This window comes from Arachis ipaensis, chromosome B06, assembly GCF_000816755.2.
Source record: "Arachis ipaensis cultivar K30076 chromosome B06, Araip1.1, whole genome shotgun sequence".
Taxonomy (NCBI): domain Eukaryota; kingdom Viridiplantae; phylum Streptophyta; class Magnoliopsida; order Fabales; family Fabaceae; genus Arachis; species Arachis ipaensis.
The window spans coordinates 125961117-125966935 of record NC_029790.2 but is presented as its reverse complement, the minus strand read 5'-3'; the positions used below and the strand labels follow the sequence as shown (position 1 = coordinate 125966935).

The window sequence follows — 5819 nt, the reverse complement described above, 5'->3', positions numbered from 1 at the left end:
ACTTTGTCATTCCTTGCAAATATAATTCTTCGTATATGGTCAATCATACCTATGTGATGTAATAGTATTACTATGGTCTAGATATTATATTAACAAATAGAATAAAATTTTACATCCAAGTTATTATACTAACTTAAGTCCAACCAAATATTTTAAATTTACATGCACACGTTTTATTGTCATTACTTTTCTTCTTTTTCTTCTTCTTTTTCTAAATTCGAGCATGCATATTTTTCTTCTTCTCTTCTCCTCCTTCTTCTTCTTCTTGTTATCTTTCTCTTTTATTATCATCATCACCAACAACACCAATATTTTGCTAACATCTATATTGGTTCTGATTTTCTCTAGTACCATCATTAAATAATTTTGGTTCATTTCTTAGTTTATTTTAGGTTAATTTGGATCCAAAAATAAATTTGATGTATTTTTGTTGATTATTGAGTCTTTTTGACTGCTTGTTCAAATTTGACTAATTTCGGTTCATTTGTGAATTAATTGAGGTTCACTTGATGCTGCTGATAAGTAATGACCAAATTTTTTATTCCTTAAGTAATTTTAGTTCATTTTTTAGTTTAATTGAGGTTAATGTAGATCCAAAAATAAATTTAATGTGTTTTTGTTGATGGTTGAATTTTTTTTACTGCTTGTTCAAATTTGAACTAATTTTGGTTCATTTATGTGTTAATTGAGATTCAATTGATGCTGCTAATAAGTATTGACCAATTTTTTTATTTCTTAAGTAATTTCGATTTGTTTCTTAGTTTAATTGAGGTTCATTTGGATCCAGACATGAATTTAATGTATTTTTGTCCATGATTGAGTCTTTTTAACTACTTGTTCAAATCTGAACTAATTTCGATTCATTTGTGTGTTAATTGAGGTTCACTTGATGCTGCTGATAAGTATCGAAAAAAATTTTTATTCTTTAAGTAATTTCGGTTCATTTCTTAGTTTAATTGAAATTCATTTGGATCTAGAAATGAATTCGATATATTTTTGTTGATGATTGAGTCTTTTTGACTGCTTGGTCAAATTTGAACTAATTTCGGTTCATTTGTGTGTTAATTGAGGTTCACTTTATGCTGCTGATAAGTATTGACCAAATTTTTTAGCAAACAAGAATGAAATTATTCATTATCACTTTATTCAATTGCATTTTAGATTTTATTCCATTCCATTCAATTTGTCTTGAAAGTCATTCCAACCTTTGAGATAAATTGTTTATCGACAACACACCTGGACTACAAATGAACCGAAATATCATTATAAAAACACCATTGTATAATAACAAATGAACCAAAAATTGTGTATTCTATAAACATAGAAACTCCTATAATTTCAGTGCATTTCTAAGTTAATTGTGTCGCAATCACTATGTAATTTCGGTGCATTTGGTCTCGTTATCCTGCACAATTTAAAACTCTTCTTCCTCCTCTTCCGCTTCGTTTTTTTCTTCTTTTTCGTCTTTTTTTCTTCTTTTTCTCCTTCTTATTTCATTTTATCAAAATTCTTCTTCATTTACTCTCATGAAAGGAATAAAACCATCAAAAAGAGATGAAAATATCAATAAATAAATAAATAAATAAATGTATGCAATTGTAAGACTCAGAATTTTGAAAACTTTTTATCATAAACTAATTTCAAATTTACTTATTTATTTATACTTTTAATTTATTCTAATATTCTATGCCCCAATTTTATTAAAATCACCTTACTCTAATTAAATTCAAAACCCCAATTTTAGACACAAACCCTAATTTTTACTAACACTCAACTCACCAAAAACCCTAGCCACCAACCCCTCATCCACGGCTCACCATCACACACATACCACCAACACACACACACAAGCAAACACAACGCGCACACACACTAAAATAGAAAGAAAGCAGAAAGGGAAGCGGGAAGGGGACCAAGGAAGGAAGGAGAGGGGGGAGAAGGGAAGGCGCCGCGGTGGGCGTCACTGTCACCGTCGCCACCGCTGCTGACCGAGAAGAGAGGAGATCCGGGCAAGAGAGAGGGAGTGCCGGTGGAGGAGGGAGACCGCTGCCATAGCCGCCGCCGTTCGTGCTCCAGCTCGTCGCCACCATCGCGTCGCCTGCGCCGTCGAGAGCAGAGCCGCGAGGAGAGAAGGCTCGCGAGTGAGAGAGAGGGTCGCGGGCCTGGAACCACCGCGTCTTTGTCGCTGTTCCTCGCCATTTATATCGCCACCGTGGCTGAGCCTCTGCCGCCGAAAAAGACCGCTGCAGCCGCTGAGATCCACCACCGGTAAGGATTTTGAGTTTGGTTTACATTCTTTTGAGTTTTCGGGAAGACGGGAACCTTATCGTCACTACATGTTGTTACAATCGCTGTCGCCGAAGTTCTGGTCGCCGCTGCCGCTTGAGGTGACTGCCGGGGCTACCGCCAAATCGGTTCAGCGACAGCCGCTGTTTCGTTTTCTTATTACGGTAAGTATTTGTTTCGAAAATCCATGTGTTAGTATTCTATTATATTTGATTAAAGCCTCTGAGATTTGGTAACGTAGGTTTGAGTTCTGGTTGTTGCATGTCGCATTTAAGTTGCTGTGGTTGCTGCGAGAGTGGTTAGGGACTGAGGTTACGGTTTTGGTTTACGGTTTTGAACTGAGAGAAAAGAGTTCTGTTGACGCATTTGGTTTATAGTTTGGACTTGTCGATGTAGGGATTTTTATAAAAAAACTCAATTTTATAATTTGGAATTGTTATAAATAGATACTGGCGTGAAAAATACACTTTTCAGTGATTGTATAAGTTTTATGTATTGTTTGGCTGTATTGGATGAATATGATTGCTTGTTTGATTCGAATTTCTGTTTGGTTTTGTTAAACAGACCGTTGCTGAATTGTTTCTTTGAAGTTTTTGGAAATGTGTTTGATTCGTTGAAAATGATCTGATTTTGAATCGGTTTTTTTGAGATATGAGGATGATATAAATTATTGGAATCGGCTTGATTATGAACTGATTTGGCCTTGAACCCGTTGAAAAGGGTTGTGGAAGGACTTGGTTGTGACTCGAAAAGGGTGGCAAAGTCTAAGTTTTAGGAGAGGTGTTGCCAAAATTTCTATAAAATCTGAGACTTTGTTTGAACTGTTATTTAAAAAATTGAGAATTTAAGAATTATATTATTTTACTTGAATTATTTAAAAAAAAAATGAATTATGTTTTGAATTAAATTATTTAAAGAAAATTGGATTTTGATTGAATAATTCCGTTTGTGACGTATTGGAAGAAGTCAGAGAATTGGTTTTAAGAGTGAACCTGAAAGTGATTTTGATTTAAACAGATTGGTTTCATTTTAAGTGATTTGGTTTTGAATTGGGTTTGGGACTTGTGATTTATATGATTCGATTTTAAATTAAATTCTATTTTTATTTACTCAAACCAAGAAGCTATAATTATAAGGGTTTTCAATAAATTTTAAGGAATTGAGATAGGTTGTTTTCTCCTAAAATTTTGAGACTCTGTTATGAATTTTTATTACCAAATCTTGATTTAAAATGAATGATTTTGATGACTTTTGGAAGAGATTTACAATTGATATGATTTTGAAGTTGTTTGGAGTTTCGAAAATATTACCAAAGAAATGGGCTTTTGGTTTTAAAGAAAATTGATTTGAGAAATTGGAAATTGATGATGAGTTTTGGAACTTGGAAAGGGACGATGGACTTGTTGGATATTAAAAGTGTGTCACGCACTATATCCTTGGAACGATAGTATGCAGGACACTATATCCTTTGGTTGAATTTTGATAGATAACCTTTTCTGTCGCAAGAGTGTGTCAGACACTATATCCTTGGGTTATGCATGCGAGTGTGTCAGACACTATATCCACGGGTCAATAGTGTGTAGGCACTATATCCCAGGCGTGGCAAATTCTCTGTCGCAAGAGGGTGTAAGACACTATATCCTTGGCGTGGCAGAAAAGCTACATCCGAAAGGATGTGTCAGGTTGGCATCTATGGACCGACAAGTAATATCACGAGCCAATAGGATAAACATTCATCATATGCATATATGTGACATTGTTTGGGTGTGCAAAGTGTAATTGGTTTGCATATGTGAATAATTATGTTTAACTGCTAATTGCTATACTTGATGTAATTGCTTTGATTTTGTTTGAACCTTCTTACTTGTGTCTGTGGCTGAAATTGATTAGATTGTAGTGAATTGATATTGATGGAGTTGTTTGGGTCTAGGGCCATGATTGATTATGTGATGGGCCGGAGGCTGTGATTGGTTTGTGTTTTTGGTTTAGTAAAGTATGAAAATCAAACTGGTTAGACTTAATGAACCTATACTTGGAACAACTTGGTCATTCATACTATTTAGGAAAACTTTTAATATTTGATACAAAAGAAAAAGGTTTTGGATTTTGAAGAATTAACGGATTTCTCTTTTAAGAAGGATTTGAAAAGATACATAAGGCAAACAACGATCATTGTACTCTGAAAACAGTTTTATTTTACGTATCTTATTATAGCAATGTTCTAACTTTATAGTGAGAACCAACGAGGACGATGCTCTCACTCCCTGCAGGTGTTTTCTTTTCAAGATATGGGCGAAGAAGTCATGAAGAGTTTATTTCGTTTCTGTTTATATGATCTATTATATTGTTTTAGATATGTTTTTACCCACCTTTATCTTTACACATTTTGTAAGAGGGATAGAATTTGTATTATATAATACTTGTAAGTCAATATTATATATATATATATATATATATATTCTTGTTATTTCCTTCACCTTTATCTTTATACATTTTGTAAGAGGGATATGACTTGTATTATGTAATGCTTGTAAGTCAATATTATATATACATATTCTTGTTAAGTGTTGTATATGGTTTGTAAGTATGTATTTATATTTTCAACTAAAAGTCTTTTGAAAGGTTATACGGTTTCAAGTTTTAAATAGGATCCTATTTTAGTATTAAATACGTTTAGTGTCGTCGTAATATCAAGCTATCAGAGTAACGCATCTGAAAGCGTGACATTCTGGGTGTTACAGCCATAATATGAAAAAGAGGAGGAGAAAAAGAAACAAAAACAGAACACAGCAATAACATCACCAATAAAAAAAGGAGGAGGCGCATGAAGAATAAATACAAAATGAAACAGAATTTCATTTGTATTAGTAAAACGCACATGTACATGCTATGTATAATAAAAATATTTTTTATTGGATTTAAACCAATTTAATTAAAATTGATTATTAAAAATACTTAAATGTGTAACTACTTTCTATTGCTTTCGAAGATATTAAATCTTTATAATTTCACACTAAGCGAATTTTGTAGACCATAATATAGATAGCTTCTTTCTTGTATTTAAGCTTAGTAGGTAATTCTCACATACTTTGTTAGCAAACTAGATCTAAACCATACAGTTTTAAAAATGGATAAACCATCTAAATTCTAAAAAAAATATGCCAATTCAATAGATACGGAAGAAATCCATAGCTGCCCGCAGAACTTGATAGGGTCAAATCCACACTTAGAATGAATATTAAATCTTAATTAAATTTGAGGGATATCAAGGGTAGTTAGTAGTTGGCATTGTGTTTAGCAAGGATGACTCACATAAACAAATTATATTAATGGTTTAATTAATTAATAATTTTTATATTTTTATTAAATTTATAATTAAATTTATATATTTTTTTAATTGAATTTTTATATTATTTTTAATTTTATAAATAGATTATTTTTAGTGTAATAAATATTAAAATAGCTGAATATTTTTTAATAAATTAAAAATATTTAAAATTAAAAATCTAACTAAATATTTTATCACATATATT

General features: G+C 32.1%; 2 long non-coding RNA genes across 3 annotated transcripts; one reads left to right on the top strand and one right to left on the bottom strand.

Annotated features, from left to right (window-relative positions):
* LOC110263567 lies at positions 1679 to 4753 on the top strand. 2 transcript variants are annotated; one of them, XR_002349390.1, is made up of 2 exons: positions 1679 to 2450; positions 4520 to 4753. It is a non-coding gene; the product is annotated as an uncharacterized LOC110263567 (long non-coding RNA). The 2 variants fall into 2 exon arrangements; XR_002349391.1 differs by having other exon boundaries at positions 1716 to 2450; positions 4557 to 4753.
* Positions 1886 to 4520, bottom strand: LOC110263568. Its single transcript, XR_002349392.1, has 2 exons — positions 3920 to 4520; positions 1886 to 3872 (listed from the first exon to the last, which is right to left on the bottom strand). It is a non-coding gene; the product is annotated as an uncharacterized LOC110263568 (long non-coding RNA).